Raw genomic sequence first — 23,733 nt, 5'->3', positions numbered from 1 at the left:
CAGGTAGTGATTTAATATTTCTCTCCCAATGTTTTCTAGGTGTTGATTTATGTTTTCACATCATTAACAACTACTTCTTACAGATAAGTATGTTGTTCTTCAGATATTCAGAAATTCTATAGTAAGAAAAAAATTGGCCACATCTAATATAGGTCTCGTTGTTTATCATTAAATTTTTCATCAATAAAACAGACTTCAAAGACAAAAATCGACCTATCGAAATACCAAAGGGCCCGGCCACATGAATGAGATGAACGCAAAATCACATGATGCCCAAAAGTCCGGAGCGTCATCCTCGTCGGTGGTGCGGCATCTGAATATCCAAGCGAGGCCATGTGGCGCCAGTTGTAATCTTGTTCTCGTTGAACCATCATCTCGCTCGCAACACTATTCCACGGTTTCTCCAGCATCCCTAGCGCATCTTCCGGTCGTGAGTATTGCTCCGTGAACTTCCGCGTCCCGATAAATTTGATTGTTAGTTTAGTGTCTCGAAAGTTCTTTGTGATTTTATTTGTAACTTAATTTTAGTTCTGGATTAAGGAATGGTAAGACTTTATGTTTTATTACAGAAAATTACTTCAGTTGTTTAAATTTTATTAGTTATTAAAAGGAAGAATTATATTTAACATTTCTTTTTAGAATTTATTTGTGAAGCTAAAAAGGTAATTTGTTCCAATATATGTATTTATTTGTTTACGTATCTTGTTATGCTATGTATTTTCCGGTCTACTCTTATTCCGGTATATTGTATTCTTTTCTTATTGTGTCCTGATTTTTGATTTTCTTCTCTTTGTTACTTGAAATTCGATGAACTTGAAATCTTTCATCCCTTCACTGTTTTATTTGCCTTCAGTGTTTTATGGCAAGTATTAAATTTATTTACTTTAGTTTTTTTGCCGATACTATAGTATATTTCACGAATTTACGACTATTTTGGATTAAGGATGAAAGCCAGTGGCGTGCTGGACCTTTTCAAGCGGCCCGGTGATTTTATAGGAAAGCGGCCTCCCATCCTCATGTTACCTTCTATCATCAGAATTTTTTATTCATTATTTATAATGAAAACTTATTTGACCGGCCTCAAGAGGCCGCGGCCTCTCGGTGATTGCACCGATTCATTTATATGGCCAGCACGCCACTGATGAAAGCTTTGACTTAAACGATTCGCTGTGCTGAGAAAGTTAATAGTAAATTCTCCGAATATTTGAAGCATTAAAGCAACTGAAGCTTGTCGAAGGCAAGCAACAATACGGTTTTAACTGATACATTACCGATACATTACATTAATTAAGAGAAATACAGGGTGGGACAATGAAATCAATCCACCTCGATATCCAGTATTTATTAGATTTTAAGGAAATGACAAAGCAGGTCGATTTTTGTTCTAAGGGACATCTTTACGATACATACACCTGTCATTTGTCAACCCCTTGCTTCCACATATAATACCATAATAATAGGGAATATACCATGTGCGGCACATCATTAGAAAGGCATTTAGATGGAGTATTCAGACATAATGGTTGTCCACGTTATTTTTGCTATATTTGCACCGTCTTTGCAAAAAAGTCTTAATTCATTTAAATTACAACACCTCTTAAAAATTAAATGTAACGCCTATGGTTTGATCATATGTCTAATATTTTTTCTGTCACATCAAAAGTAAATTAAAACAAAATTAGTAATTTGATATTGACAGTTGTTTAACATTATTGATAGTTAATGGTAGGGGAGCCCAAGCGGGGATTTTTGCAGTAACTCGAGCGCTTCAGATTATCATATGGGAAAAACCTGGTACCCTGTAGATGTACCTACCTCTACCATAATATTGGCTCTAAACACAGGGGAGTTCGTTAAGGGGTCGCCGAAAAAAAATCTATCCATGGAAAAACTCGAAATCATCAGATTAAGATAAGGTAAGTTAAGTACATGCAAAACAGTGTACATTTCAAAATTCTGACGATTTGGGCGGGGAAATGGATGAGTCACAAAGTTTCACAAGAAAAAAGCGAATATTTCGTGAAATGAACGATAGATCTAAAAACTAAAAAATACGTGCTCAATATTTCTCAAAAATCTATCGAATGATACTAAACACGACTCCCCACGGAGAGGGGTGGGGGGTAAATTTAAAATTTTAAATACGAATCCCGCTCGGTCCAACGGTTGTCTTTCATTCTTCCTATGTGTCCTGCCCAGTTCGATTTTAATATGGCAATATTTTGGATTCCATTTGTTACTTTTGTTCATCTTCTTATTTTCCACTAGATTTGCGATTGGTGAGCTTAATGTTGAACAATCTCCGTTCCATAGCTCTCTGAGTCACTTGAAGTTTGTGGACTATGTTGTTGTTAAAATCCTATGTTTCAGTTCCATATGTAATAAATACAGATCGAAGGTTTTTGCTTTTAAAGTATTTGGTAAGTTTGACTCAAATACTGTTTGCAGTGGACCAAATGCTTGTTATGCTAAAGAACATCCTCTATTTAAATCTGCGAACTATACGCACCCTGTAGTTAAATCTAGAGTACAGCAACAACTAAAAAATTTAAGATTTTAAAAGTAATTCAAAACATTAATTATTTTATTTAAAAACATGCTCATTTTTCGTCTAAATTTATCGTACTAAAGACTTTAGGTGCATGCAATACAGACACACTGACCTAAGAACAAGTGAAATGTTCCATATCTTTTAGAGTCACGACTGCTTTACCTTCTCATTAGAACGGAGCACACTTTGCAATTAACAAAAGCAAGTACACTTGGTGATTTTCATTTTTAACAATCATAATTTTTACGGTATGCTATCTTCCATTTACTGATTATTAAAAGTAAGCCTTTAAAGGTATTTATAATGAGTATAAAAGTCTTTAGAATGAAAAATATATACGCTATAAGTGAATGGCTGAATGTTTAATTGATGGGAAATAAAAAATACTATACTTAGTAAAAAAAAAACAAAATTATACAGGCCAAGTCGTCTGGCCGTTGAACGGAAAAACCAATGTTGAATCTGCCAATCACGATTATTTTAAGACCAAATTTCACGCTTTACTACTTTTCGCAGAAGCGAATGCTACCTGCATTTCTTGTTTATCTACTGCTACTATTACTGTACTGTCATCAGCAAATTTTATATTGGAGATTTTTCTACCTACCACCATTACTTCAACAAACCAACCTTCTAATACTATCTTCATCTATTTTCCACAATTATTGAATAAGTCTGTGAGCGGCCGTGGAGTAACGGCATATTCGCTGGCCTCATACGCCAGTGCACGTGGGTTCGAGCCCTGCCAAAGACAAACCATTTTAATTTCCAATAATGACACGAGCCGTCTCACCCTGCCTCGGAGAGCACGTAAAGCCGTCGGTCCCCTGGGATATCGACTACCCCCTGGGATAGTACATCGGCACTAGGTTAAAGATGTAAATGGCGCCGGAACTGTCCGAAAGGATCTCCCGGCAAAAATGCCATACGATATTATTATTATTTACTTACTAATGAAGTAAAAACCTCACATGTAGGTAGGTGGTATATAATTTATTAAAAAAAAAAAAATTTTTTTTTTTTTTTTATATACTTTTTATATATTTATTATATATATATCAATACTTACTAATGAAGTAAAAACCTCACATGTAGGTAGGTGGTATATAATTTATTAAAAATTTTTTTCTAAAAATGATCCAAGATGGATAAAATCACAAACGTTTTCGGACCAATACTTACTAATGAAGTAAAAACCTCACATGTAGGTAGGTGGTATATAATTTATTAAAAAATTTTTTCTAAAAATGATCCAAGATGGATAAAATCACAAACGTTTTCGGACCAATCAGTCCATCATCAGGTGGTAGAAAAATAAATATATAATATACTTTTTTTATATTTAATAAATTATATACCACCTACCTACATGTGAGGTTTTTACTTCATTAGTAAGTTTTTATTATGGTATACAGCCAATGAGAGGAATCTTTTCCTTTATATATTATTATTATTGTTATATTGAATAAGTCAGGGGATAAAAGACATCCTTGTCTAACCCCCTTCTCTGCTCTGAATTGGCTTGAGAATCTCTGTTATCATATTGAACTGGTATAGATTTTTAATAAGTGTTAACCCTAACCAAGCAAATTAGCCACAATAGAAAGAGCAATGAAAAGAGCTATGCTAGGTATACGACTGTCAGATAAAAAGAGGAACGACTGCGTAAGTTCAAAAACAAAAGTCGAGGACATAACAACAAAAGTTGCCAAACTTAAATGGAGCTTTGCAGGCCACACTCATCATAATCATCAGCCCATAGTCGTCCACTGCTGAAGATAGTCCTCCTCGATAAACTTCCATTCAGATCTATCCTGCGCTGCTGCAATCCAGTTGGTACAAATCCTCTTTATGTCGTCAGTCCATCTTGTGGGTGGTCTTCCCGCATTTCCCAGGCCACACTGCTAGACAAAAAGACCAACGTTGGAATGCAACAATACAACACTGGAGACCTTACGAAAGTAAACGACCGAGAGGAAGACCACAGATGAGGTGGGTTGATGATATTAAAAGAATAGCCGGAACAAATTGGAAATATGTTGCTCAGGATAGAGACCGATGGAAGGAGTTGGGAGAGGCCTATGTCCAAACGTGGACGATAGAAGAAGAACAAGAACGGAAGTTTTTAAACTGTTTTTGATGATATGCAACAATAGTTTACTGGCATGTGTTATTGGTGACAATGTACGCTAGTTTTGGATGTGTAGGCCACGAATGGATGCAAAAAGGAACGAAAAGAAATGAATGGACACACCTAAGGGAGGCTTATGTACATCTAACGATGGATGGAATATCTATCGATGATAACGATGGCGGTAGTTTTTACTTCTAGTAGTGGCTCCTTTTGTTTAGTGTAAATACATCTCTTTCTGTAATCCAAAAAATCATGTTTTATTTCTTTCGCAAACTTACTCTACTTTATCATTAGTCCAGGGTAATAAGGTTTTTTCCATGACACTTGAACAGCCAGGGTACTGAAGCGTTTTTTCGACAGGGCAAAGAGCAAATTGTAACTAGTTCCTGCGTAGGATCTGGCGGCCATTTTTATTTATAAACAAGTAAGTGTCAAAAAATGGCATTTTTCAATTTTTTTTCAAATCAATGGAAAACAGAAAAACTTATGGTTTTTTTAGTACAAATATCTTCGAGATTATGGAAAATGCTTTAAAATGACGTATTACAAAGTTTGACATACTCATTTATTGTTAATATAATTGCGAAAAAAGGTCGGAATTGCAAAAAAAAATATTTTCGCAATAACTGATGTAAAAATTAGTGTAAAGCTTTGAAATTTTTGTCAAATAAGGGTTCTTTGGTGCTTAATATGTGATAAAAATTTCAAAGCGATTTATTCAATTGTTTAAATTTTATTCAAATTGTTTATCCCAGAGAGCATTTTTTTTGCAATAATATAAGTCAGAAGAAAATGACGTTAGAACCATTCCATAGGTGTCAAATGAAAGAGCATGAGCTATATTTTCAACTTGGTTTAAAAAAAGTGAATAAAAAAATGCATTTATTAGTAATAAATAATTATGTATGCAAAAGTATCGTAAATCTTTCCTTATAAACTTTTTATTTTGTTATATAAGAAATTATACATATTTATTACAATTTTTTATCAATTATGATATAAATAACATTGCTTGGTAGTTGTGCACTTGAAACAGGGTAAAGAAGTTAATTTTTTTGGAAAAAGTTATTCAAAAAGTTTATAAAGAAAAATTGACGATAATTTTGCATAGTATTTATTACTAATAAATGCATTTTTATTCACTTTTTTAAATCATGTTGAAAATGTAGCTCATGCTCTTTCATTTGACACCTGTGGAATGGTTCTAAGGTCATTTTTTTCTGACTTATGTTAATGCAAAAAACATGCTCTCTGGGATAAACAATTTGAATAAAATTTAAACAATTGAATGAATCGCTTTGAAATTTTTATCACATATTAAGCACCCAAGAACCCTCGTTTGACAAAAATTTCAAAGCTGTACACTAATATTTTTACAACAGTTATTGAGAAAATATTTTTTTTTGCAATTCCGACGTTTTTTTCGCAATTATATTAACAATAAATGAGTATATCAAACTTTGTAATACGTCATTTTAAAGCTTTTTCCAAATTCTCGAAGATATTTGCATTAAAAAAATCATAGGTTGTACTGTTTTCCGTTGATTTGAAAAAAAGGGGGAAATGCCATTTTTTGACAGTTAATTGTTTATAAATAAAAATGGCCGCCAGATCCTACGCAGGAAATAGTTATAATTTGTAATAGTTATAATTTCTTGAGTACCCTGGCTGCTGGAGTGTCACGAACAGGGTATATTTTTGTCTTATTACCCTGGCCAACATGTCCGGACATATAGCCAGGGAGGTAGTGTCAAATTTAACCGGAGCATTTTAGCATGGCTGTTTTCTTTTTATTTAGTTAGGTGTTCCAAAGCTTATTAACAAATTATGTGTCAGCTAGTCCAAAACCGGGGATTTTAGCCAAGAAAAGGTAAAATGAGAAACTTGATGAAAAAACGCTACAACTTATATGTCAAATATTTATCTCCCTGACTTACGTGTATAATAGCCAAGAATACTTAGCTACTGACTTTCACTCAGACGACTCGGGTTCAAATCCTGGCCCTGAAAATCTTTTTTGTTTTTAAAATTGACATTTTGATTTGAAAAATAATTATTTTTTGATAATACATACCACGTTTTTATTATTTATAAGACACAATATAAAAAAGTCTGTATGCCTTTTATAGAATCGTAAACTTTGCATTTGATCATATATATTCAGCTGACGCTTTTTTCTTACAATCTAAAATTCATAAATTAATGATTTATACTTTTTAATCTTTGCCAAACTACATAGTTCAAGAATATTTTTTTGTTATTAACTAGCTGACCCGGCAAACTTCGTACCGCCTTAGAACTAAAAAATAATGTTTAAAAGTTAAATATGTACCTAAAAATTACCAGAGAGCCAAAAAATTCTCAAAAATATTGCGTATACTTTTTTTCTAATAAACAATATTGTTTTTGTGGTGTCTGCGTAAATAAGGGGGGTGGGGGCAACCTCTTTTTTCACTTGGGGTCGTACTCGATTGGTCGTACTAACTGAGGAAGCTTTAGGGGATTATGTACAACAACTTTGTTTATTAAGGAGGTCAATCATAATAATATTATGATATTATCATATTATGATCAATGCATAGTTTACGATTCTATAAAAGACATACAGACTTTTTTATATTGTGTCTTATAAATAATAAAAACATGGTATGTATTATCAAAAAATATTTATTTTTCAAATCAAAATGTCAATTTTAAAAACAAAAAGATTTTCAGGGCCAGGATTTGAACCCGAGTCGTCTGGGTGAAAGCCAATAGCTAGGTACTCTTGGCTATTATACACATAAGTCACGGAGATAAATATTTGACATATAAGTTGTAGCGTTTTTCCATCAAGTTTCACATTTTACCTTTTCTTGGCTAAAATCCCCGGTTTTGGGCCAGCTGACATATCATTTGTTAATAAGCTTTGGAACACCTAACTAAATAAAAAGAAAACAGCCATGCTAAAATGCTCCGGTTAAATTTGACACTACCTCCCGGGCTAATATCATTTATATAATTTCGGCCCAATATCAGGCTACGTCGTTTCGATCTTTGTTGGTGAGCCATAAATCTTCGAAGGTACACCGATGAGGACAGTTTCAGCATGTAAAAAGATGTTCCATATTCTGTATTTTTTCACAGTCAAAGTTCACATTATCTTGTATATTTTCCCCCATTTTGCCAATTTATTTTACTGGGGCGACCCTCCTTCTTATGCTATTTATATTATTCTGCGTTTTAAACTCCACAGATTGGCCGGACAATTGAATCTAGAGAAGAGGAAAATACTCGGGCGGTTCATCCTGCACTGTTCCAAGAAAGCTTTTCCTGGACTTAATTAAGTAGCTTTCGTGGTGTTCGAGCTTTGTATAGCTCTTTGTATCCACGATATATTTAATTTTATCTAGCACTCTGCAAGTAGTGTAACATAACAGTGTAACATTGATGTGTATCAATAACACATCATAGTATGTGTTACATAATTGGGTAAAATTCGGGTACTTTTCGAGATTTTTTAATTGAAAATTCCTTGATTATGTCGGGCATGTCTAGTTACTTTAAGACATTGTGTTCAATGTTCATTATAGAGAGATGATTCAAACGCTCCTGGCCCAACATAGACCGAAGTCGATTTTTAATTAACTTAAGTTTTGACAATGATCCCTCTCCAATGCAATTAGTTAGCATCAGAACTAAATACATATAAACGAAGTATCACCTCAACGTTTGGAAACGCATTCACATTTTTTTCTTTTGGCAGTCTGTACATTTAAAGTTTTTTACTTTAATGAGCCGATTTCCTATTTAAATGAATTGAAAAAATCTACAAGTTGTACCAGTTCGACACATAGGTTTTCATCTAAATCATTGCTATAAATGTCGGTAAGCTCCAGTGAGTGAGTTTCAAATTCATTGGGAGTTAAATTTTCCAAATGATGTAAAAACCCCAAATTGGAATGAATTAATTCATATGCAGAAAACCTGTGACTAAAAAAAGAACTTAACTGATCTATAATAGTAACATTTTAGGTTTGTTCCAACACGACGAAGAACCGTCATGTAACGATCACGTTACTAGATAATTAACGTTCCATGGGTTACATGGGAACTAAATAATACGTTCCATGGTACTGCGCAAGACGGTGATCGTTACATGGACGGTTTCTAGTTGTGTTGGAACAAACCTTTTGATTCCTTAATTTCTCTGATGTTATCATTTCAGTCTCTGGAGATGTTCCATAATTCAGTGGAATCAGTCGTATATTCCTTAAGAGAATATAAATTGATGAAATGATTTAAGTACCGCCGCTACAGAATTAAGGTCAATATTTGGATCTTGGAGAATACGCCTTGTGCTCTTTGTCCTCTCTGAGATTTCAAAATATTGCAAATATTCCTGTTTTTAGCAAACACGTTCGATTATACAAACTATTTGCATTGCTACGAGTTTTAAGTAGTTGCTCATAGTCTTCTGAAATTTTGGATAATGCTCCTTTAATCTGATTATAACCTTTAACTAGTGCTTTTGCTGCATTGCTTCTAGATGATCAGTATCACTTCTAGTAGTATTTACTTTTAGAAACAATACTATTTCTGCAATGGTCGGCGTTGCTGTCGCTTAAAGACTCAGCTTTTAAACATTCGATTAACAAGTTGTATCTATATGTAGAGGAAGTGAAAAATACATACAGTTCATATAGTTTTTCTAAGAAATCAAGTAATGCTATGGCAGCAGGACAACTCTCAGCTGCAGCTTTTGCAACTACATTTAGAGAGTGGGCGGCACACGGAATCCACGTCTAGATATTATGTTCTCTAATTTTAGCTTAAACACCATTGTATTTTTTCACTCATAACTGACGAGTTGTCGTAGGACTCTCTCGTGCAGTTTTTCAAATCGATATCTTATTTTTGCAAGAATGTCATTAGAGAATTAAATATATCTTCTGCTTTATGACCGTGATTTGACAAAAATATGAGAAACCTTCAAACAGGAGTGCAACCTTCCATGTAACGAAATATCACACTTAATAGATTGACAAAAATTATTCTATGTGAATAATGTGCTGATTTTTTTATGTTTGAAGCTTTGTGGGTGCCCCGGAATGTGGGGCCCCCAGGCAGCTCTCCAGCCTGCCACCCCTTAAATCCGGCCCTGGTTCTGCAAAACCCGCTGCTTTTTATAGATTTGTGAGTTGAGTCGGTTTCATGCACCTCGTTACTATCCTGCATATCTCAACTTATTTGGTGTGGGCAGATCTGCTCCAAACGGGGTAGGCATATTCAGCAGTTGAAAAACACAGTGTCTGTGCCGTTGTTCTTAAGACACCAGGACATGCACCACATTTACTTCTCGTTAGCTGTGAGTAAAGAGTAAATGAGTATGCTGTTCCTAGTTGTTAATTTTCCAAACCTTTCCCAAACCGTTCCGATTGCTCTGTTTTCTTCTGATATTGTTTATAAGCCTACATAACATAGCCCAGTCGGGATACGATTTGACCTTGCATTAGGAGCTGCCCCAAATTTTATTTTTCTAATCTTTAGGGGGGGTCAATAGTAGTAAAAATTTAAAATCTCGACTGAATTTGACCGTTGCGTTAGCCGCCATCATCTTGATTTTAAACGAGAACGGTTTTTGCTCAATATCTCCGCCATTTTGAACTTTTCGACAAAAAATATAGAAACTGAAATTGTTGAAAATGCGATTTTCTATAATTTCGTTTAATATAATTTTTTTCGTGCGGTCCCTATTTTCCGAGTTATGGGGAAAAAATCAGTGACAGTTAAAGCATAATTATGGATTTATTGAATTATCTCGTTTATTATTACTTTTACAACAAATTTTGATCTATACAAAAATAAAGAGAAATAAATTTTGTACAATTTTGATCTCTTTCATTTTTTTGATAAAATCAATATTTAAGGTAGTACGTATGCGGTAAAGGCGCAAGCGTAAGACCCGATTGATCTTAAAGCAATTGTTTTTGTTCAATATCTTCCCCATTTTCAACTTTTCGACAAAAAGTGTAAGGACTGAAATTGGTGCAATTACGATTTACTACAATTTTTCGAGAGAACCAGTGGCGGGTCTAAGAGGGGGTTAATGGGAAAATTCCCCCCAACGGGGTACAAAATTAAAAAAAAAATTGTTGAAATATTAAAATATGTTAGCTGACATGAAACTTAATTATCGACAGACAAATTCAACCAATAAAACCCATTAGTTAATAAAATTAAGTGAACTTAATGCATATAAGTTATTATTTATGTCTTCTATGTATGTACTTAGTTTGGTTGGTGTTTCATTGGAAGTTTCAAAAATTGTATAAAATATAATTCTCTTTATTTTTGATTATGTACAATTATGTCGTAAAGTTAATAATAAATGAGACAATTCAATAATTATGCTTCTCCTCCGCTTCCACTATTTTCCTCCTTAACTCGGAGAATATTGATCGCATAAAAAAACTGTGAAACGGAAATTGTAGGAAATTGCGTTTCCAACAATTCTAGTTCCTACCGTTTTTGTCGAAAACTTGAAAATGGCGGAGATATTAAGCAACAACCGTTCTTCTTTAAAATCAATATGGCGGCTAATGCAACCGAGTAATTCAGTCGAGATTTTAAATTTACACTACTAGTGATCTCCTCTAAAGGATAGAATTATAAAATTTGGGGCAGCTCGGAAAAAAGATTCAATTCAGTAATTATGCTCCCCCCATTACTTTTTACTATTTTCCCACTTAACTCGGAAAATATCAACCGCGTGAAAAAATTGTTAAAAATAAATTGTAGGAAATCATATTTGGAACAATTTAAGTTAAAAATGGCGTAGATATTGAACAAAAGCAATTGCTACAAAATCAATCAGGTCTTACGCTCGCGCCATTACCGCATACATACTACCTTAAATATTAACTTTAGCAAAAAATGAAAGAAACTAAAATTGCGTAGAATTCAATTCTCTCTATTTTTGTATAGGAACATTTTTGTCGTAAAACTAACAATAAACGAGATAATTATGCTCTATTTATATATAACTGTCACTATTTTCCACTATAACTCAGAAAATATCGATGGCACGAAAAAATTGTATAAATAGAAATGATAGAAAATTACATTTTCAACAATTTTGGTTGTTATACTTTTTGTCGAAAAGTTGAAAATGACGGAGATAATGCGCAAAAACGGTTATCGTTTAAAATCAAGATGGCGGCTAACGCAATGGCGGAATTCAGTCGAGATTTTAAATTTACACTACTATTGACCTCCCCTAAAGATTAAAAAAATAAAATTTGGGGCAGCTCCTAATGCAAGGTTAGGCCTGTTATTCGTCTAACCCGACTGGACTAACAACGTTCTCTCAGATTTATATTTCAGCTAAGCATTCTTTTTTCTTACCAAAGAATACAGGTACCTACATACTTTGTAAGTTTATTATTCTTTTACTTCTTTTTGTTCAAATTTAGATTTATTCCTCAGGTATTGATTCTTTGCAACATATTTCCGTTCACTTATCTTTTCACTTACGTGGTCTTCCTAATTTTTGCATTATGTATTTAGACTGAAGTTTCATTGGGCATTCATTGACCAACATGTTAGGAATGGCGGTTGTTGACAAAATACCGGTTTTTGGTTATACCGGTTTTTTTACCTACGGTTTAACCTGGCGGTTATAACTGGTCAAAGAAACCGGTTATTCCAAAATAGTAGTCAAAATTTTAGTCAATAGCCAAATACCCAGTAGGTTACAATTACATTGCTCTCTAGTTTGCAATACTTCATACGAATCGATATCAGTCATCAGTGTTGTCAAATCGGTTTCAGTCAGCTTAAACTTTCTCATTCGCGTGCTAGGGGCGAAACATTTTCCATTTTTTCTCCGAATGCATTATTTTTTCCACTTATTCGGTTTTTCACTGGTTATTACTTTAAAAAGAAAAAACCGGTCATAACCGGGACAAAAAAACAACCGGAAAAACCGATTATTGCGGAGTAAAAAAACCGGTTTTAGGTTATAACCGGTAGGTGAAAATATTCGGTGAAGGTCGAATCTACTGCCAGAGGGGATCCGAATAAAAACTATGGTTTAATATAATTTTTCCAAATATTACCTAATTGGTTCATTACTCGTATTATATTTCATATATTTGCACGCAAATAAGGGGATTGATTACATTTGCATGCAGACATCGGTTTTTATTATTGCTATTAAATTAAATTATGCAGTAACATGCACCGACATGAGATAATCCCAAGAGCATACTCACATGTGTGTTGCAAAAGTTATCTAACACAAATTCGTTTTTGTAATTATTATTGGAATAATGTTTCAAACATGCATTTTTATGCGTCGTAGTATTGTTTGTTAAATCGGACATATAATATTCATATTACATATTCCTATTTTTATAAAAACTAACAGATCTGTTAGTTAGTAAAACATTCTTAGAAGATGTCTTTTTTCATAATAGGATAGAGTGTGTCTGTAAAGTCGGGTCCATCGATATTTCGCCCGTCGGCAAATTCAAAGAGATAATATTTGTATGTTATGAAATTCGAGTAAACCGATGTCCCTTTACCTAGGCACATGCCGGTATTTTTACAACCCAGTTACTCATCGTAAATCAATCAGTTTAGCACTTAAAAATTTATACTTGGGGATTAGTACAGTTAAAATTGTTAGACAATTATACTATTAAGCAATATAATTGAAACTTTTTTCTACTTTGAAGGAAAAAAGCGAGTTCATTAGCGGAACGTAATTCAAAATTATTCTGCAAATTACATTTGATACAATATTTGATTAAAATATCTCATTTTTGATGGTAAAAAATATATTAAATACATATATTAATTTGTCTGGACTAAAGGTGGTAAAAGATGGCCTGAAGTTATATTTTTGTTTGAATTTGCCGACGGGCGATAGATAGATGGTGTCAACTTTAATAAAGTTCAAATTTCAACCTATATTACTCGTAGACAAAATATTGTTTTATATTTAAAAATTTAAACATTTTTCCACGAATTCAAGAAAAAGAAAGTAATTCTGGGACGATTAGGTAAGTACTCGTATAGTATATTGTACAACAAGTGAGAAAAGAGAAATATTTCTCACGAGCGCCGCAAATCAAGCCAGGGAGAATTATGTCATTTTCTTATGTGTTGTACACTGTACTTTTTCCATGGATGCAGTTTTGTCAAGAGTTCAAACTTAAAAATTAAATAATTTAGGTGCTTTTAGGTATATTATATGCATAAGTTGAAATAAAATATATACACATGTAGGTATTTAATATTATTAAAATTTATGTACTTACGTTATTTATTTAAAATTCTAATTAACAGTTATTTTCGAACAGTTTTGAAAGGTAATTCCTGGTAAGTTTTGCTACAACTTACAACACATTTTATTTGACAACATTAATTGTGTGTATTGTACATGTTACCATGGAAACGGCGATCGTATATGGAAAACCGTAGGAGAACCCGTGAGAAAAAATATTTCTCACTGCAATGGCCGACTTTTCTCACTGCATGAGAAATTGTTCGTTTTGAATGTATGTAAGTAGTGAGAGAAGTTACACATTGTATAGCATTTATAGAAAATAATTTTTTATAATTATTCGAAGTTAATTTGTTTATAATTAAGGAAGGTACCTAATTAGTCTCGTTTTAAAAAGAAATATTAAACGTTTTATTATTCAACGCAAAATCATTCAGAATAAAATAAAAATTTGAATTTATTGGAAAAATATAATTTTAATTGTTTAAAAAAATTACATTTAGTGGAGTCAATGAAGGTTTTCACCTCCGATTTCGTTGAACCTCCATCGATTTTCATGAAACTTGGTAAGTATGTAGAGGATACCTCAAGAAACAAAGGTGACATGGTGCCAACTTGCGCTTTTACCCTGGGGGGGGGATGCCACCCCTTCTCGGGGGTGGAAATTATTATATTAAAAATAATACCACTAATAGATAGAAGGACAAATTATAAGTAAAATTTGTTATATAAAGTTATTTCAATAAATCAATAGTTTTTGAGTTATTAAAGATCAAAAGTTTTGATTTTTCCTGAAAAAAATCCGTGTTTTAAAGCAGTTTTTCATAAATAACTCAAAAACCATAAGTTTCTTCAAAAAAGTTGTTATTACCAAAATCGAAGATCATATAAAAATAAATAAGCTCCTTATTCGAAAAATCCTTTATTACATATACAAAGTGAGTTATATGCAATTGAATGTATATTTTTTTCCGCGAGTACTCAAATCTTAGTATTATTCAAGCTTAAATAACAGGAAAACGATGTACTTTGTTAAATATAGATATTAAAAATTTTAATAAAGTACTTAAAGGTAACTATCAAAAAGCTATATAAGAAGTCGATAGCATCAAAATTAAGCAAGTTATGATAAAAATAAGAGGACCCTTTCAGATTTTTTAGAGAAGAATGAAAAATGAAACATACGTCATTTCCACAAAAATTAAAATTTATAGTAACCCATTTAAAACTTTATTTATTTTAACATGAGTAATAACTTCAACAATTTTGACGGGTTTAGAATGCATATTTTTGAAAAAAGATACGATTAAAAAAAATTAGAATTTTTTAAATTTTCGTGAATTTCATTTTCTTTTGATAATAACTCCAAAAATACTCGATATACTTAAAAAATGGTGGAGAACAAAATTTTAGTTTTAACGTTATTTAAGCTTTTTCTTTTTTTAATATTTTTTTACGACAAAAAATAACCGAGATAGAAACATTTAAATCCTAAATTTTACTGCGAGAACCATGTAACCGGGGCCCTTTCACCTTGTATTTAAAAAAAAATAAAGGATTTAGAAAATTATGTTTAATACAGTGTTATAGAACTTTTACTTAGATTTGTAATGGTTTTTGGATAAAAAAGTTATTTTAAAAAAACCAATAACATTTTCTTTGAAAAAATTTTATAGCGGAGATTTTGTATGTATACAGGTTGTGGGAAGTCCAATTAGTCGTTTGTTGTAGGAGATACAAAAAAAGTTTATTTAGGTGAGATTGGGGCATAGATAATATCAGAATTTAAATACATTTCCAAATATACAGGGCCACCCATATTGAGAGGGTGAAACAAAATTATCTTTTGTTTAATGGAACACCCTGTATATTTTTACATTTTTGGATTCTCCTCTATGTTTTATTTCTTAAAATATCAGGTTTTGTGATGTTATACGAAGTAGTTTAAAAGATAATTACGTTTTTATTTTCAAATTTCATAGCAATATTCACCCCCTGTATAATCGTAGTGATTTGACATCAGAAAATCAATTTATGTTCAAGTGATTTTTAGTATAATCTATTATTGTTAAAAATTATTAATCTAGGCAAAACGTTTAATTTTAGCTAATACAGGGTTGGTCGAAACTGAATGAGTGTTTTCTCAAAGTTTGAGAGTATGAGTTTTCTCAAACGGAGCAGCCTGTAATGCCTGTAATGAGCATTGTAATGAAATGCTATTGTATGGCACTTTATTATTTCCCACCGGGTCTAGGACGTTTCATCGCCGCCGTTTCGATGCCGCCAGTTCGATGCCGATGCCGGCCGATTCATCGCCAGTCAATTAATCGCTATCTGATATATTTCCGAATTTTCGACAGTTACAATTATTAGTTATTTTTAGTATTAATTAGGAATTCTAGGAAATGCGAGATATGACGGCGATGAAATGGACTGGCGATGAACCGGCGGCATCGAAACGTCCCATTCCGTTCCCACCATGCCAGTGAGAACTGAATTTATTTTTGAAATCCCTAACTTTATGTCTTTAATTATTTTAAATATTGTAAACGATTAAAAAACAATCAAATTAAATTGAAATGAATAACCAGTGTATATTTTCCACATTTACTTCATATTTAACGTAGCCTGTACCATAACATTGCACAGATTATTATCCCTGTATAGCAACGATATACCATGAATGTGAATTCATACTTGAGAAATGTCCTATATCCAGTCTCACAAAAAAAAGGGATTCTTCAAACATAATATATATGCAGACAAAATCAGCCAAAGTGATTTGCGATATCTAATTAAAGGCCGTACCAAGTTGGTTTTGTTGAATATAGCATGAAAGCACGACGATACTTTAGTGATAAGCGTATTTTTCGTAGTAGCTATAGTATGTTGTTTTATATTATGTATTACCTATATTAAATTAGTTTTAGTATGTTTCGTTTATCTAAAAAAATGGAAAACAAACAAAAATTCTGTTTTTTTTGTAGTTCTTTTTTCGTATAGATATTGTTTTATATTGTAGTAAATTGAATTTAGTTTTAGTATGTTCCGTTTGTTTGTAGAATTATATTTAATTAGATTTGATTTAATTACTAAAATAAATAAATTTTCAATTATATTTTATGTATTTGTGGAAAAGGAAACCTAGCATTAGCGGCCACATTTCTATAACGGCCAATTGTTTTCTATTTTTAGTGGCCGTTATTGTCAGGTTTTACTGTACCAATAATATTTTATTAAATTATGAAATATTATTTAAATAAAAAATTTATAAACTTGATAAAAGAAAGTTTGCTTAGAATTTACTCCTCTATCTAATTATGGGGTTATTTTTAATAAAATAGTGTTCACCCATGAGAAGGGGTAACATCCACCCCCAGGATAAAAGCTCAAGTTGGTATCACATCATTTTTGTTTCTTGAGGTATCCTCTAACTACTTACCAATTTTCATGAAAATTGATGGAGGTTCAACGAAATCAGGGGTGAAAACCTTCAGTGACTGCCTTTTTGGAAATATAAAAGATTAATTTTTTTCGTGATGTCGATTTGCTAATTTTCTGATTTTTGGTTACTATAGGGTTTAAACAATTAATAAAAATTATAAATCATGCACATAAATGTAAAAAAATATTTATTTTACTTAATTAAACGAGATTGCTTGAGCCAGAATGCTGAAATGTGCATTTTTATCATTAAAAAAAAAGGTGGATTTCACCCCTAAAATGCAGAAAGCGCAAGTTGGTGCCATATCACTTTTGTTTTTTGAAGTATCCTCTAACTAATCAACAATTTTCATGAAAATCGATGAAGGTTCAAAGAAATCGTGGGTGAAAACATTCAGTGACTACACTTTCAGAAATATAGAAGAATAAGGTTTTCGTGATTTTCGACTTGTTAATTTTCGGATTTTTGGTTGCTATAAGGTTTGGCAAATTAAAAAAAATGTAATTCATGCACATAAATATAAAAAAAATATTTATTTTTCTTAATTAAACGAGATTACTTGTGCCATAATGCGGAAATCTGCATTTTTTACAATTTAAAAAGTAGGGGTGTATTACACCCCTAAAATGCAAAAGCGCAAATTGATGCTATATATCTTTTATTGCTTGAGGTATCCTCTAACTACTTACCGATTTTCATGAAAATCGATGAAGGTTCAACAAAATAGGAAGTGAAAACTTACAGTGACTGCACTTTCAGAAATCTAAAAAATAATTTTTAAAAAAGGGGTGTATTTCACCCCTAAAATGCAAAAAGCGCAAGTTGGCACTATGTCACGTTTGTTCCTTGAGGTATCCTCTAACCACTCACCAATTTTTATGAAAATGGATGGAGGTTCAACGAAATCTGAGGTAATAACTCATATCCACCTTCATTGACTCCACTAATTGTATATTTAATTATATTGTTATTAAAACATTGCATATGTGTAGTATACGCAAAAGTAAATGCAGATTACAGAACAACACAGACACTTACCCTGTATTTAGGCGTCCTTTTTCATTTATTGAACGCTTGGATTTTTTTTGTTTCTCCCCCAACACGTTCCGACTAATTTCATTTCATTTCACTTCATTTTAGAATTATTTTTAACACTCACAGACAATGGCTGTTCAAGCTTGGGACAAGCGGTATCTTTTATTGACGTTTTGACTTTGACCAGTTATTTAACGAATTTAAGTTTTTAATTTTTCTATATTATCATTTATGCTTGGGCCAAGCCAAGACAGGATATGAAACAATACATGGGGGATTAGGCTTTGGAACTAGAAATGAAGCTTGAGATGACATGCTTAAATTAGTAACAGCATCGGATATGGCAATTGCTAACACATTCTTTTAAAAAAAGAGAAACTCAACTTATTACCTACAAAAGTGGACAACATTAATCCCAAATAGACTACTTCATGATAAGGAAAGAAGACATACGTGAATGCAAGGACTGTAAGGTAATAGTTAGTGAGACAGTAAGCCAACAACATAAGCTGCTTGTTCTGGACATCGAAGTAAAAAACGAACCTAAACAAAAATATGGGAGAGGACCACAAAAAGTCAAGTGGTGGATGCTAAAAGATGAGAAAGAAGGTCTATTCAGGGAAAGAATAGTAGAAATATTATGTTGGAACATGAAAGGAAGCCCTATCAAAATTTGGAGAAAAATGGCCAATATTATTAGAGAGACGGCTATTGAAATACTTGGGAAAACGTCAGGAAAGAAGTTTGAGGATAAAGAGACTTGGTGGTGGTCAAATGAAGTACAAGGAAAAATAAAAGAGAAGGGAAAATTATATAAAAAGTGGCAAGAAACCAGATCGAACATAGATCTTCAAAACTATATGGTCGCCAAAAAGGAAGCGAAAGTAGCAGTAGCAAAAGCTAAAGCAGAAAAGTATTCAAACCTACACGATCAACTTGATATCAGGGAATGCGAAGCAAAGATATATAAAATAGCCAAACAGAGAACAAAAAAGCAAGAGATTTTAATCAGATTAGATGTATCCGAGATAAAAAGAACAAAATACTAATTCACGAAAAGGATGTCAAAAAGAGATGAAGAAAGTATTTTGACAGTTTATTAAATGAAGAATTTGACAGACAGCCAGGGGAGTTAACGGAGACAGTAGCAGCAATGGTTACCAGAATAACAAACGAGGAAGTGGCTCAAGCTCTTCAAAAAATAAAGAAAGGAAAAGCAGTCGGGCCAGATGATGTTCCTGGGAAAGTATGGAGAGCATTGGGAGAGACAGGAATAAGTTGGCTAGCAGGTCTATTTAATAGAATTATGGAAGTTGGACAAATGCCAGACGAATGGAGAAGAATTATATTAGTACACTTCGCGTCAAAAAAAACTGGTACAACTCTTATAACCGAAAATCGTGTTTTTCAAGTTGTGTAAGTTGATCTTGTCACAAGTGTCATTCCAATTTCTAGGGCAACGTTGTCAGTTCAACGAAAATATTATATCAAACTAGGCAAAAACGGGGCTGTGCGACAGACCGCATTTTTTAATATACTAAAAACTAAAACAATTGTAATTTTCCGTCATCTCAATTAAGTATCCATACATTGATTCGTGTTTTATTATAATTTATGAAAATATTTCAATTCAAAAATAATAATAGATAATAAATCTTGACATGACTTTAAATTATTATGTTTAATGTCAAATCGAGAGGTGTGATTGGTTTATCGTAAATTGTAGGACAAACCTGCATTAAGTTTTGTAGAATAAATAAAACACACTGGAAAAATTAAAAATTTAATTTGAAATTAATACAAAATGAATAACTTTTACAGTGAACAAGTGTGTAATTTAAATATATGTATTACAATTCGAAATGTACAACATTTTAAACGTTATTTTTTTGTATTTAGATTTAGTGCAATTCCGTTATCTGTGATGGCAACAACGAAGTAATTCACGAACAATAATTGTCAGTCTGAACACAGGTTTACATTGGGAAAAAAAAGTGTACCAGTTTTACATGACGCGAAGTGTACCTGTCTACAAAAACAAGGGAGACATACAATAATGTACAAACTACAGGGCTATAAAACTATATGGGAAAGAGTAATTGATAGACGGATACGTGAAGAAACCGAAATATCCGATAATCAATTTGGCTTTATGCTGGGCAGATCAACAATAAATGCAATTTTAATTGTAAGGCAACTGATGGAAAAATACAGGAATAAAGAGACCAACGCTCATATGGTATTCATTGATCTTGAGAAAGCGTATGATAGAGTTCCTCGAGAGATTCTGTGGTGGGCACTCAACAAGAAAGGAGTCCCTGGCGAATATGTAAATATTGTGAGAGATATGTATGAGCGACTAACGACTAGTGTTAGGACAGGTGTGGTAGAGACTGATAAATTTCAGGTGAAAGTAGGATTGCACCAAGGCTCGGTGCTTAGTCCTTATTTATTCTCATTAGTTATGGACCAGATAACAGCGAAACTACAGGGTAGCATTCCATGGTTCCTAATGTATGCTGATGATGTAGTGAAAGAGACTTAGAACAAAAACTGGAACAGTGGAGACAAGCTCTGGATGAAAAAGGTTTAAAACTTAGTAGGACAAAAACAGGGTATTTGGAATGTTCATTTAAAGATGGAGTTACTACAAATAAAATGGTATCTTTGGATGGTGAAATAATTGTGAAAAGCAATAGTTTTAAGTACCTAGGATCGGTATTACAGAGTAATGGAGATGCATGCAGTAGAATTAGAGCTGGATGGATGAAGTGGAAAGAAGCGAGTGGTGTGTTGTGTGACAGAAAAATTCTAATGAAGCTGATGGGAAAATTCTATAAAACAGCCATAAGACCGGCTATGATGTACGGAACCGAATGTTGGGCAGTGAAGAAAGAGAAACAACGAATGCATGTGGCGGAAATGAGAATGCTTAGATGGATGAGTGGAGTGACAAAGAAGGAAAAAATTAGAAATAAGTATATTAGGGGAAGTCTAGGTGTGGCACCAATTGATGCCAAAATGAGAGAGCATAGGTTAAGATGGTTTGGTCAAGTTCAACGTGGAGACGTTAATCACCCAATACGAAGAATAGCTGAAGTGCAGATTCCTGGAAGGAGTAGGAGAGGAAGATCAAAGAAGACCTGGGGGGAGACGATAAGGCAGGGCATGGTGGTAAAGCGGATTAACATTGATATGACCCAAGATAGAATTGTGTGGAGAAATGCAATTAGTTTAATCTTCTACAAACTTTCTACTTAATCGTTCTATAGTACCTTTTTAAATCCATGTAAAACTCTCAGCTTTTGAGCATGAACAAAAAAGCAATTGGAATTCGTCAGTCCTAGTCCTGGGAAGACGGTATTTGAACTCTTCGTGTAACTTCGTCGAATGACATATGATTTCACTGGTTTTGAGTCATTTTTGACAAACTTCCGGTCATAACTTTTTAACCGGAAATGACATCAAAACCAAAAGTAAATATTCGAGCTCGACTTTTCAATACGTATCGATTGATATTCTTTAAAGGTAAAAATATTGCAAAACCTCTATATTTTAAAGAACCGCTCGGATTGACATGAACTTTGGCATACATATAGCTAACAAGTCAAAGAAAAAAGAGATATTGTGCCGATGTGTGCTTTTGCCCTAGGGGTGATTTTCACCCCCATTTGGGGTGAAATAAGTCCGGATATGTTCGAAATAAGTCCGGAAATAGATAAAATGACTAATTCTAAGCAACTTTTGTTCTTTAAAGATTTTTCACCAAGTTAATACTTTTCGAGTTATTTGTTCGTGAATATGCTAATTTTTCTACATAATTACCACGTTTTCGGACTGTTTTTCGCAAATAACTCAACAAGTAACTATTTGGTCGAAAAAAAATTCTTATCAAAAATACAGCACGTAAAAAAGTGAAAAGCATGGTGTACATATTAGGTCACTATATCTAATAGAAGCAGAGATATAGTTAATGAAAAAGGTTCATATTCGTAAAATTCCAAATCGAATATTTTAACGTGCCATAACCAAAAAACAAAGCACTTTTTTGGGGAAAAATAATTTTATCTTTTTTAAAGTGTTTAAAAAAATGCTTATTTTTGTTTTTAAAAAAATTTTTTTAGCATCAAAAGTAAACAAGTTACGCTCAAAATAAAGTTGGTCCCTTTTTTTTGGTAAGAAATCGGGAAAATCACCCCCTAATTAGCATTTCAAATAAACTTAATTGTTACCACTTTACAAGTTTTTTACTCGCGTATGTATTAGTCATGTGATCTGTAAGTTTCATCGGTTCAAAGTCCTTATTTTTGAAAGAGCTGTAGTTCAAAGAGCTTGAACGATTTACTTATCACGAGTGTATGCAAATTTAGAAATATATCGAATCTTAACCAATTTTTGTCTTACAGAAAAATAAAAAAATAAAAATATTCAGTAAAGTAAAGCCGACTGTTTTTATTGTATAAGATTTTTGGTATCTCTAACAATTTTTAAGTTATTTTGAAAGAAAGCATTTTTTTTTCAAAATTATTTTTTTAAATTTTACTTTAAAACCAAATTTTTTCATAAATAAGCTCTTTGAATCGATGAAACTTACAGATCATATAAACACAACATAAGTTAAGTAACTTGTGAAGCGGTAACGATTAATTTCATTTAAGTTGCTAATTGAAGGGGTGATCTTCCTGATTTTTTCTTGCCAAAACAAAAGGGACCAACTTTATTTTGAGCGTAACTTGCTTACATTTGATACTAGATTTTTTTTATAAAAACAGAAATAAAATTTTTTATAAACACTTTAAAAACGTTGTAATGTGTTTTCCCCAAGAATGCTTCATTATTTGGATATTTCACATTGAACTATTCTACTTGGAATTTTTCGAATATGAACCTATTTTTCATAAGCTATAACTCTGCTTTTGCTAGGTATAGAGACCTAATATATACATCGTTTTTTTCACTTTTTTATAGGCTATAGTTTTGCTAAGAATATTTTTTTCGACAAAATGCTTACGTTTTGAGTTATTTGCGAAAAACCGTCTAAAAACGTGGTTATTTTGTTGAAAAATGAACATATTCACTTGCAAATAACTCGAAAAGTATTGATTTGGTGAAAAAACTTTATAAAACAAAAGTTGCTTAAAATTAGTCAGTTTATCCATTTTGGAACTTATCCTGGACATATATTTTTCACCCCGAGATGGGGTGAAAGTCACCCCATGGCAAAATCACACATTGGCACCATATCACTTTTTTTCTTTGACATGTTAACTATGCGCATGCCACATGTCAATCCAAGC

General features: G+C 32.6%; 1 protein-coding gene across 1 annotated transcript in view; it reads left to right on the top strand.

The window, feature by feature from the left end:
- The first annotated feature begins 373 nt into the window (after positions 1-373).
- Positions 374-23,733, top strand: part of LOC114324192 (hemicentin-1) — a 244,904-nt gene continuing 221,544 nt past the window's right edge. Inside the window, exon 1 of the mRNA XM_050650522.1 lies at positions 374-545. The gene's annotated coding sequence lies outside the window, so the exon portion shown is untranslated. The remainder of the gene's footprint in view (positions 546-23,733) is intronic.

This window comes from Diabrotica virgifera, chromosome 5 (genome assembly GCF_917563875.1).
Source record: "Diabrotica virgifera virgifera chromosome 5, PGI_DIABVI_V3a".
Classification (NCBI taxonomy): domain Eukaryota; kingdom Metazoa; phylum Arthropoda; class Insecta; order Coleoptera; family Chrysomelidae; genus Diabrotica; species Diabrotica virgifera.
Note: the sequence above shows the minus strand (reverse complement) of the source record. Positions and strands in the feature narration are given on the sequence as shown.